Raw genomic sequence first — 12,760 nt, forward strand, 5'->3', positions numbered from 1 at the left:
GAGTAATGTGCAATAATACAATAAGTGTTACTAATTCACTGAATTACATTAGATTTTTTTTTATACGACTTAAAATGGCAAACAAGCTGACGGCCCACTTAATGGAAAGTGGTAACCGGGCACCTCTGTTCCATTCGTGTTTCTAGTGTCAAATAGTTGTGTCTGCATGGCTGTGTTTCGGTTTGAAGGGTGGGATATTGCAGTGAATTTACAGGGTACAGAGGAATAACACCTGAGTCCTCAGGAATGGCAACGCATGAGGGGTATCATGGACAAAACAGTATACTCTGTTATGTCCACGGTACTGCTTATGTCTATAGGCAACGGTTATCACTTTTCATCAGGTGGGCCGTCAGCTTGTTTGCCATTCTACGTGCCATAAAAAAAAAAACTATAAAAAAGAGTCAAGATGGGCCAACTAATTTCGCTTTATCCTCACCTATCATTGTTACTCCACCAGTGTACTCAAGCTATAGGGTGAGAAGAGATTGTTATAAACGGAGACAAACTCCTAGCTAGCAGCATACCCTGCCAGGACGACCTCCAAACGGTCTTCCTGGAAACCATCTTTATTAATTCTTATCAAATTCATCACGATCTGCTAACTAACTTTATTTCATCCTCACCTATCATCCCACACTCGTGCTTCGCCAAAATAACCCAATAGCGCAGGTGAGGTAACAATTCCATTTTCATCCACTAACAAAGAGAGCTCAAGCACCACCACAATAGCCTAGTAACACTCCTGCCAAAACAGACGTCTGTCAAGTCGGCTTTTCCTCAGGAATGACAACGCATGAGGGGTATCATGGGCGTAACAGTATACTCTGTTATGTCCATGGTATTGCTCATGTCTATACGCGACGGTTACCACTTTCCATCAGGTGGGCCGTCAGCTTGTTTGCCATTCTAAGTTGTACAAAAAAAAGACTGCCATTAATTTTTACATGTCAAGAATCTATTGCGATTAATATTATAAATTTGAAAGTGAGTTTGTTCATTTCTTTTAAGAGCTACATATTTTGGTCATTGGTTATAGATTTCCTGTTACAAATATATAAATAAATTCGACCTCCTCGCGGTTCTCCCTGGAAACTATCATGGCTAATTCCTGATGAATTCATCATGATGGGCTAACTAACCTGTTTTCATTCTCATCTATCACCCTTCATTGGTGCTCCGCCAGCGTATCTCGTTAGCACAGGCGGGGTTACCATATCATTTTCACCCATAAAAAAAAAATTATATATATATATATATATATATAAATAAATAATGAACGACGAAGCTCGTGCCATACTTTGGTAAAAAGAAGGAAATATTATTAGTATCAAAGGTTAAGGCTATCTTATAAATCTCAAAGGACTGTAATCAATAGGAGCTATAGAAAAAAACTAATTTATCCCCACAACAATGTGAGTGACAGCAAAAATGATTGAAGTGAGGGTAAATATGACCGTTTAAAGGCATAAATTGTAAATTGAACCGTAACGGTATGAGATCAAGAACTGTTTTTAATTGCTACCTTCTAATGACCTAAAATAAGTACTGTTAATTTTGAAGCTACGATTAATAGATGAGAGGGACGAAGTAATATTATCAGTTGTTACTTAAAATATGGATAAGTAATAGACATTTAATTTATTACATGGTTAATTATTACGCTATGGGAAATAACTACATAGGAAAATGCTGTTTAAAACTAAGCTTTTGTTCAAAGATTTTTTTTGTTTCTTTGTAACGTGTAAAGATCTTTTTTTGTATGTTAGAGATTAACTCATTTAGGCATCCCGTCCTACTATTTGATAAGGGTAGCGGTATGTCTATTATATTGGGCGCTATGGGTTTTGTTTCGTAGTAAAATGCAGGCTATAGGATAACTTATGACGATATTTAGGTAGCAATTAAATTTCAGTTAACATCTGCCTGCCAATTACTGATCGAGAAATATGAAATGAGTCAAACAAAACGAGAGAAAAATCAAATTTAATAAGTTTACATAATCTAATTAAAATTTTCTATGACCATCGATTCCATAAATAGTAACTGTATTAGAATTATTATTGTGTGAATATCTAAATTACATAGCTGCTTTACATCTTATTTGGACGTAACAAGTGCTTGAGAAATGGATTACAGATTTCGAATTAGACAAACGATCGCTTCGCTATATTAAACTTTTAAAAATGTTCCAAATTACTTTACAAATATATTGCACCTAAGCATCCGCTTTAGCTAAGTGATTGCCGTCCATTCCATCCACGTCGCCCTTTATTTCTGTCTCCCTGACTGATGGATCACCAAAGATTAATGGTTCGCGACACTCATTCCAAATTGGAAGTTCTAGTTTACGAATGGATTATTAGTTTTTCCTCCCCTTCGGTATGTCTTCGTTGTACAGATATAAATCTAGATGGAATGGATTCCTCGCAAAACTTGTGAAGCAATAAAAATTAGTTGTGACCTTATATTTAATGGAGACAAAGAGTAGACTTTGTCACAGGCTTGAACAACATATTTCCATGATTGTTGGAGATTCCCACAAGATCTGACAGAAGATAGAGTGAGTTTGGAGTGTCAGTCTCTATTGGATGGATCAGAAGAAAATACCCACTCATCCTCTTATATAATCCCAATGTAATAGCTTTGTCTAGGTATAATTGTTAGTATAAATCGTTAAATTATTTTAAACTTCGTTCTAATATAAACAGTTGGTGTGCAAATTGTCTACCATGGCTTTACCCATGCGAAATAATTATTTGTTTTTTCTAAAGAAAATAAAAGCTGTTACATCTACTAGATACCAACCTGTTATTTACATTTGGCTGGTAATTTGATTAAAATTATTGTATTTAATTCCGCTATCATTTGTACGTGTATGACTGCTAACACTCGAAGAGAATTGACATTCCATTATTATCTATCGGAAAAAAAATAACATCGAATTACAAGGAATTTTTATGATTGCTTTGGATATCTCTTGTCAATAACTGTACAGGCTATTTCGCTTTTCAGACCAGATCACAACAACGCATACGTTGTTGGAGAGATAGATAAGTTTTTATATATCCAGGTGAGTTTTACAAAACTATATAAGTACCTGATTGTAGTGTGAAGCTAAAAATATAAATATACATACCTAAGATTGTGATTCTCATTCCAATTATATTAATTTTGGGATAGGTGTTTTTTTATACAACTTAGAATGGCAAACAAGCTGACGGCCCATCTGATGGAAAGTGGTAACCGTCGCCTATAGACATCAGCAGTACCATGGACATAACAGTGTATACTGTTTCTCCCATGATACCCCCATGCGTTGCCATTCCTGAGGACTCAGGTGTTATTCCTCTATACCCTGTAAATTCATACCATGTTTGCCTTTCTAAATTGCATAAAAAAAGTACCCCTGTGTCCTTATTCCAGAATCGAACAGACCACTATAGGAAAACAACCCTGGCAGAAAAGATAACTTTACTTCCATAGTAATATTGTAAATATGAAAGTAAGTTTGTTTGTTTATTACTTATTGGCGCCTTAACGGTTTGATCGATCACTATGAATGAACGGGTGGAGAAGGACATAGGTTAGATTTATCTCGGTCAGTAAACGCATCCTGGTTACGCGAAAGAAGTAGCAGTTAAAAGCTAGTGCACAATAAATACGTCAATGCAAGTGTAAACAACAATAGTAAAGAAAATTTCAAATAAAACCATTATAGTTTTTGCACAAGAGTGTAATTTATTAGATCATGACGGAGTCTTGTTTTGACTTCATTTAGACAAGATTATTTTCAAAATTTGCTAGATCGAGATTAGAATCTAGGACATATTTTACGTTGAGCAACGTTCATGCCTTTCTACTACGCTACGTTATGGACTTCGTCAATAGTTTGTAACTCGTTTTGATATTAATAGACATTCTAATAGTAGAAACTTGTTTTTAGACGTTATAATTTGAACACAAAGCTACATAGTTGAATATTTATTAACATATGTAAATTTATAATAAAAAGTATAAATTAAAACAGTTAGATATCAACATTTAACTGCACTTAAACACGGTTTAACCTCAATAAATAAGCTTAATTGCGTTAGTACATTACTGAAAGTAACTGATAAAACATAGGTACAAAATACTACGGGCACGTTATCACACAGCCATAATCAAGAAAGCCAGCACACAAACATATCTCATCATTGTATATACACACAGACACACACATAATCATAATTCACCTGTTTCTATGGTTATAGAGAGGCTCTGCGCCCGCGCAGGTTGTAACTTCTCCCACTACGCATATCACACATAATACACCCGTCCCGTTCTAAACCTAAACGCTGAGGTGAGACGGCGCTATCTCCGGTATCGCTAAAGCAGCCCGACTGCTTTACCGACTGCCAACTGGATCAACGGTCTTTCATACCTTTGGTTTAAGTTAGTTCCAAGTTAACACCGCGACGCGACGTTTGTTTAGCGCAAAATACGTATATTACAGCAATGTTGTGTTAAACGTGACACATTTTGAATAAAAGCAACCGTTTAGTGTCACAATCGCGATTGTGTTAGTGAAATAAGTGTGATAGTGTTTTTTGGAATAGATCAGGCCGTGTACAGCCTTCATCTCGGTTCCGTATCACGCCGATATAATCTTGTGGTGGTGCTTGTGCAAAGTGGATTGAGAGGTTTTTTAACACGTTTCTCGTCTGCGTGAAAGTGTGTATTTTGTGTATAAGTGCATAATAAAGGATTGCTGGACCCACTTCGACAGTACACAGGGTATGTGTCTTATATTTGTGTATGTGCACGCTAGTGCTGGACCGTTTTGTAATAACGGTATTTGGTACAGATGTAGGTGTTAAAAGCTTAGTTTGCGGGCTTTTTATAGTTTATAGATATAATGGATTAGTGTTGTCGTAAATACGACTTTATTGCAACGTGTTATGGATGAATTTTGATCTAGGACTTGTTTCGTGGTATGTAGGTGCCCAGTTCGTTTTGAGGATAGGAAAACTATACTTGCTTTACTATTTAGTTGATCTACTATTTAATTGATTCTGCTATTTGGCTCATATTTTAATGTTGTTCTTAATTTCTTAGTTAATTTTTAAACATGAGTTATGTCAACATTTTTACTACTAGGTACTGACTAATACTATATGGTTTAAAAATGAGTTTTTTTATGTACACAAAAACTACTTTGACAATTTTTACGATATTTGAGATTTTATATATTATAAATAGATATTCGCAGGTAAAGTTTAGTTGATAATTAATTGAAAAGAACGTCTACCCACTAATCGGAGAGTTACTAATATTATGAAATATAATAGTTAAGTAACAAAGTAAATATAATAATATAGTTATTTAATTATTTACGTTAATTTAATTACTTACAAACTTAATTAATTAAAAAGTAATTAAATGAACGTAAATAATTAATTAATGTTAAATTAATGAAATAAGTCTCTAATGTCCAATTATTAAAGATGTTTATAAATAAAATAAATAATACACATATGAAATCTCACATAAAATATTTCATAACTGATAATATAAAAGTTTAATTAAGAGTATTACTGTATACACCATACACATACATACACATACGTATACAAATACACTGACACACACATATATTAATATAATTGTAGTTAGTTCACAATAGATAGATATGTTTATTACGAACATGCGTTCAAAGAAGTTCAACGCGCTCCGGGTTTCGGATGTCAAACAAAAAGGCCCTTATGGTAAATGGTAAAGGCGCCAAGTGAGTTGAGCAATCAGTCACGAATTATTTTCGTGACTGATCGTAGTACGTCAGTCGTAAATAGTGTTGGTAGGTCTAAATTAAAAATGTGGTGGAAAGGAATTGTTGCTAATTGGGTCTCTAATGGTCCCATTGCTAGCAATATATGTATATAAGGTTGATCATCATGCGTTATTCCTTACTCTTTCATTAACTGACCTGCTATCATCTTCACCTATCATCTCTTACTAGTGCTTTGCCAGCATATATTGACAGTGCTGGCGGGGTTACCATTCCAATTACACTCATCAAAAAAAAATGTGAGTTTTATATAAAAATAATATGTTTTTGTTGGGGGGAAAGGGATTGTCAGTAATGGAGATTGAGAATCCCAGTGCTAGCAATATACTCAACCAGGTCGACCTCCACGCGGTTCCCCGTGGAAACTTTCATGGTTAATTCCTGATGAATTCATCGTGATGGGCTAACTGGCCTGTTTTCATTTTCATCGATCACCCATCACTGGCCCCCTGCTAGCGTATACCGTTAGCGCAGGCGGGGCTGTCATTCCATTTTCATCTATAAAAAAAAAGTTTTTGTTTAATGGCTAATATGTGGTAACTTCGCTTGCGTGGGGGAAAGGGTTTTTCAGTAATGCGAACTACCGGTCCCGTTGCTAGCAATATACTCTGTCAGGTCGACCTCCTCGTGGTCCCCTCTGGAAACCATCCAGGTGTATTCATCACGATGGGCTCACTGGCCTGCCTTGTCATTCTCACTTATCATCTTTCACTGGTGCCCTACCAGCATATACCGTTAGCGTAGGCGGGCTTACCACTCCATTGTCATCCGTTAAAAACCCTGTCTGTGTTATCCGTATACGTTAGCGGGGCTCTAGTAAGGTGATGTGAGGATCACGATTGGCCTATCGTGATGAATTCACCAAGAATTAATTACGTTGTTTTCCAGGGAAACCGCGTCGACCTGGAGGTCGACCTGACAGCGTATACAGTCTTATTACTGACAATCCTTTCCCACAAGTAAAATGTTGTATACTTTATTTCTATTCACTAGCATTGTTTTAGAGTTCTATGCCAGGAAAACTGAACATATTTCCCAAAGGTACACGTGCGGAATGTTCAGCTTTACTGGGATAGTAATATCTTGGATCTTTGGGGGGGGGGGGAGAAGGGATTGTTAGCAATGGAGTTTTACAGCATACTTTTTAACTAGTTCAATTGTTCCGGGAAGGCAAAACAATTGAGTGATGTTAATATCGTCTAAAACTAGCTGACCTGGCGTCCTGAATAGCAGAATAGGTATTAAAAAAAAAAACAATAAATTAAAGAATCAACTGTTAGGCGGTACGAAGTTCGCAGCTAATATATTAATAAAATAGGCAATTTTACATAATATTTTTTTTATAATGAAATGGTAACCCTATCTGCGTTAACGGTATACAATGGCAGGGTACCAGTGAGTGATGATAGGTGAGAATGAAAAGATAGGTTAGTTAGCCCATCGTGATGAATACACCTGGAATTGTCGACCTGACAGGGTATATTGCTAGCAATGGGACTGGTAGTCCGCATTATAACCAATCCATTCCCACCGGGGGGAAGGGCTCTGCCAGCGTATCCCGTTAGCGCAGGCGGGGTTACCATACCATTTTCACCCATCAAAAAATCCATTCCCGCTCCCTTATATTATATTAATGCAATAGATATATAACTATATATTTATGTTTATTTACATTGCATTTCATAAAATGCAATCAAAGTAAATGTAATATATTGCGACATATCAATTCTATGAATATACAATTGACGAAGCAGTTTTAATATGATTACATATTTCCACAGAATTCAACAGTATATTGTAAGTGTTAAATTACACTCCGACAGGCATTTCTTTATAATTTACACATATAAGTACATCAACTTATTTCATCACCTACATTAATTCCGTACAACGTTTACGTAAAATAGTTTTTTTTTTATACCACTGAGGTGGGTAAACAAGCTTACGGGTCACCTGATGGTAAGCGGTTACCGTAGCCTATGAATGCCTGTAATACCAAGGGTACTACGCGCGCGTCTTCGACCCTGAAGAAACCTCTTTACTCCCCTTTTGAAGAACCCTCTGCTGTAGTCTCGTAGAAAACCTCGATTCTTCAATTCCTGAGGACTGAAGAATGGCAAATACGTTTATAATAGCAGTTTCGTAGCACTAAGAATATGTATTTTGAATTTACAGTGAATGTACAGGGTACAGAGGAATAACACCCGAGTCCTCAGGAATGGCAACGCATGGGGGGTATCATGGGCGAAACAGTATACTCTGTTATGTTCATGGTACTGCTCATGTTTATAGGCGACGGTTACCACTTTCCATCAGGTGGGCCGTCAACTTGTTTGCCATTATAAGCTGGAAAAAGGAAAATTGTTTGTAAACAATGTAATGTATTGTTTGTTTACTTGAAATAAATAAATAAATAGGGCAACATTTATAAATACATGTATAGTTACAATATAAATCAATCTAACATCTAAACGCAGGAAACGCTCCACGAATTCTCTAACTGTAACATAAATTCCGATGCCAACGCAGCACATTCCCGGGATACCTTTAATTAAAGCAGGTAATGCCGGGGTTCTAGTATTGTTGCCTTCTTATTGTGTTGCCGTTCTATTGCTGATATTTCTACGTTTCTATTATAGATATAATTATGGTAGGTTTGTTTGTTTGTAACACTTTATTGTACAGTAGTCGTAAATTATAAGGTACAGTGTTCTTAAGGAAGGAATAAATACTTTTAATATAAATCTAATTTTTTATTATCACATTTAGCTTCAAATTACTTAGTAAGCTATGGGTACCTCTGTCCCATTCGTGTTTCAACCGTAAAGCAGTATTTGCATGACTGTGTTTCGGTTTGAAGGATGGGGATATGGCGTGAATTTACTGGGTACGGAGGAATAACACCTGAGTCCTCAGGAATGGCAACGCATAGGGAGTATCATGGGCGAAACAGTATACTCTGTTATGTCCATGGTACTGCTCATGTCTATAGGCGACGATTACCACTTTCCATCAGGTGGGCCGTCAGCTTGTTTGCCATTCTAAGGTGTATAAAAAAATGGCTGTGGCTATGCTCGAAGTTTTACGACATAATAATTGTGACTTACAATTATTTTGTCACTCAGGTTGAATTCATAATTATAAATCAACATTTTTGTTTACTAGATTCAGTCCGCGGTTTCGCATACGCCAATTCAGTATTTCTCTTCCCACGGGAATTCTAGAAAAAACATTTCAAGCGGATTAAAGCCCGATCTAAAAAAGGTATTAAATATGGATAATCCTGTCGCGCATTCACAATCCTATCTCTTTTCGTGGTAAATATTTTATTTTTATGGCTGAATGAATATTTGGAATGTTTCGTGATAAATTTATATTAATATAATATTAATATAATATTAATTTATATTAATAAATAATAACCACAACAGAATATTAGTGTTTTGCTCTTTTGAGGGCAAAATAATAAACTGGCTTGTGACCATTTTGTGTTACTATGGCACACGCATGGGAGAAAATATTGTTACTTCTTTTATATATTTTGCTTTTTTTTATTTATGTACTTTTGTATCTCTTTACTGTGTATGTCTGTTGTTATTTGTGTGCTGTAAGTAATGCAAATAAATTATATACCTATCTATCTATTAATGATAGTTTATCTATTACTTTACTTATGTAAAACAACTAATTAAGAGTAGGGTACGATGGGGCTGGCATATCCTTCACTACATAGTATAAAACAAAGTCGCTTCTCGCTGTCTGTTCCTATGTATGTTTAGATCTTTCAAACTACGCAATTGATTTTAATGTGGTTTTTTTAATAGATAGAGTGATTCAAGAGGAATGTTTATATGTATAATACATGCATAATATAGTAGAGAAACATTGATAATTTTAATGGTTTCTAAGGGGCTGGCGGCGGCTATTTAGTATCAGCTTTGCACCCGTGCGAAGCCGGGGCGGGTCGCTAGTTTTTTTTTTATACAATTTATAATGGCAAACAAGCTGACGGCCTAATGGAAAGTGGTAACCGACCCACCCTTCAAACCGAAACATAGCCATGCAAACACAACTGTTTCACGGTTGAAATACGAATTGGACAGAGGTACCCAAGCAAACGACTTTTGTACAAAGTCTCCCTCTGGTAAATAGTATACGATAAAAGCCTCTAAATAAAAATAAAAAAATCTATAACTTTTTGTTTTTGACTAAGATCAAATTATGATAGTGTAAATTTTAAATAATTTAGGCTACGTATCTACTTTAATAATATTTCTGGTACAAAACTGGTATGACAAACTACTTTTACATCCGTTTAATAGTTGTTTTTAATAATATCATTTACATCATATCTTATGTCACATGAACTGGGTAATATTTGCTTCCTATTTCTAATTCTGTCTTTTTTATACAACTTAGAATGGCAAACAAGCTGACGGCCCACCTGATGGAAAGTGGTAACCGTCGCCTATAGACATGAGCAGTACCATGGACATAACAGAGTATACTGTTACATGTGACGTGTGTGTGTGTGTGTGTGTGTGTTTATGTACATAAAATCTAGAGAAAAAAGTTAGTTGTGCAACTAGAGATTTCTTCCTGGTTCGTGCGCGTAGATATTATAGGGATTTCTATTTTTTTTTTTTTAATATTGTGATCCATATTACTCCCTGATAATGTAGCTTTTTATATAATAAAAAAAAATAGTTTAGTATTTTTTCAGTGACACAAAAAAATACTTCCCTCTTTATTAGTTTTTTTTTTTACTTTATTTCTTGATTATAAACCATAATACTGGAAACGTATCTTGTTTTCTGCGGAGTACCGTTTAGTTTCTCTGATTTTTATAAAGAGAGACGATTTAATTTCTTATTTGCAATGAATAAACACAAAAAGTACTTATTCTAAGGCTACTGTATCTGCTTACTATCAGATAGGCCGTACACTTGTTTGCCATCTCAGTGGTATAAAAAAAAAGATTTTAAAAATTCTTTCACCTACAGAAATGTAAGTAACATGGACTGTATTTAATTATCACAAAAATTATAGGACTTCTATCTATCTACTGGTGTGAAGTTAAGCCGGATTGTTAGTACACAATATATGTAGGTACATTACGGCGTCGTGCCTGGCGGACTTTTGTCGATTATCGATACAAAGCGAGTTCACACGACGGCCAGGAATCTGGAGAAAGTTAACCATCGAAGATCAAGTGGATGGCTCGTCTCGGAACCAGTTTGGAATCGGCAAGTGCTGGCGGCAACACACATTATGTTTGGACATCACCCACCGTGTAATATCTATGGTTACTAAATAAACGCGATTCTATTTCAAATCCGTCATGGGAGGATTTTTGTTCTATAAAAAAAAAGAAAGTTTTTTTTTTATACCGCGAAGGTGGCATGTATACAGCCTATCTGATGGTAAAGTGATAAAAATAATTATGTATTTTTCTTAACTTGCTTTTACCAGCGACATTGTCCGCGTGGCCGGGTTATGTTTACTAATAAAAAGTTTATATCCTTTTTTATTCCATATAGTAAGTGTATACAAAATTTAATAATACATACATACATACATATCTGTCACGCCTGTCTCCCATTAGGGTAGGCAGAAACAATGGAACGCCAAATGCTTCGATTCAAACAAACCTCTCAAAATTTAATAATATTCGGTTAAACCGTTATATGATAACAAACAACCAAACAAATTTATTTTTACATTTATAATAAGGTTATCCTTATTACCTTTACCAGTGGGAGACTTTGTACAAAAGTCGTTTGCTTGGGCACCTCTGTCACATTCGTGTTTCTGTCATGAAGCAGTTGTGTTTGCATGGCTGTGTTTCGGTTTGAAGGGTGGGATATGGCAGTGAATTTACTGGGTACAGAGAAATAACACCTGAGTCCTCAGGAATGGCAATGCATGGAGGGTATCATGGGCGAAACAGTATACTCTTTTATGTTTATGGTACTGCTCACGTCTATAGGCGGTGATTATGACTTTCCATCAGGTGGGCCGTCAGCTTGTTTGCCATTCTAAGTTGCATAAAAATTATATATATATATATGTGTATATTTATGTCGAATTTATATAGTAATATAGATCAATTAAAACTAAAATTTATTGTACCAGTAAATAAGAGATAATCACATTTATGTTTACGACGCGTGTTAATGATAACGTAATTAACGGTCGACAGTCTGGTTTCCAATAATTGGATTTGTCATTTATATATACATTTATATATTCTTTATTGCACTTGTAAATTATATAGATAATATATTTATAAATATTGTGAGCAAGGGTGGACTTATCTCTAACAGAGATCTCTTCCAGTCAACCCAATACTGGTGGAAAGCATGTAGCAGTCAGGTAAAATGCACGAATGCTGTATGAACAACTATTTTTATACTTATAATAATTATATATATGTATATTCTTTATTACACTAAAGCATACAGTAATAACAACAAATTAAGAACAAAGTTAGCAAAGGCGAGGTTATCTCTAAAAGATATTTCTTCCAGTCAACCTAACACGGTGAAATTGGGGAAAAGGGATTGTTAGTAATGGAGACTGAAAATCCTATTGCTAGCAATATACTCAACCAAGTCGACCTCCTCGCGGTTTCCCCTGGAAACTATCATGGTTATTTCCTTATGAATTTATCATGATAGGCTAACTGACCTGTTTTCATTTTCATCTACCACCCTTCACTGGTGCCAGCGTATCCCGTTAGCGCAGGCGGGGGGTTACTATTCCATTTTCACCCATCAAAAAAAATATCAGTGAAATTTTGCTGGTTTAATGGAGAAATTATATATTTAATATGAGCGTTAAAATGAAATGAAATTTATTTAGTAAAAATATAACTGTACTTTCGTACATAGTACTAATATTAATATTATAGTTTTAAATGGGTACAGT

At 35.3% G+C, this 12,760-nt stretch overlaps 1 protein-coding gene across 3 annotated transcripts in view; it reads left to right on the plus strand.

Annotated features, from left to right (window-relative positions):
* LOC113516486 (apoptosis-stimulating of p53 protein 1) overlaps nucleotides 1–12,760 on the plus strand; it is a 459,324-nt gene that overhangs the window by 124,203 nt on the left and 322,361 nt on the right. The window contains exon 1 of one of the 3 annotated variants that reach the window (XM_052894331.1): nucleotides 4,435–4,779. The exons of the other annotated variants lie outside the window; for them this stretch is intronic. The gene's annotated coding sequence lies outside the window, so the exon portion shown is untranslated. Of the gene's footprint in view, nucleotides 1–4,434; nucleotides 4,780–12,760 lie in introns of those variants that run through there. 3 annotated transcript variants of the gene reach the window in all.

The sequence above is a fragment of the Galleria mellonella genome, unplaced genomic scaffold, assembly GCF_026898425.1.
Source record: "Galleria mellonella isolate WM207_F2 unplaced genomic scaffold, CSIRO_AGI_GalMel_v1 utg21, whole genome shotgun sequence".
Taxonomy (NCBI): domain Eukaryota; kingdom Metazoa; phylum Arthropoda; class Insecta; order Lepidoptera; family Pyralidae; genus Galleria; species Galleria mellonella.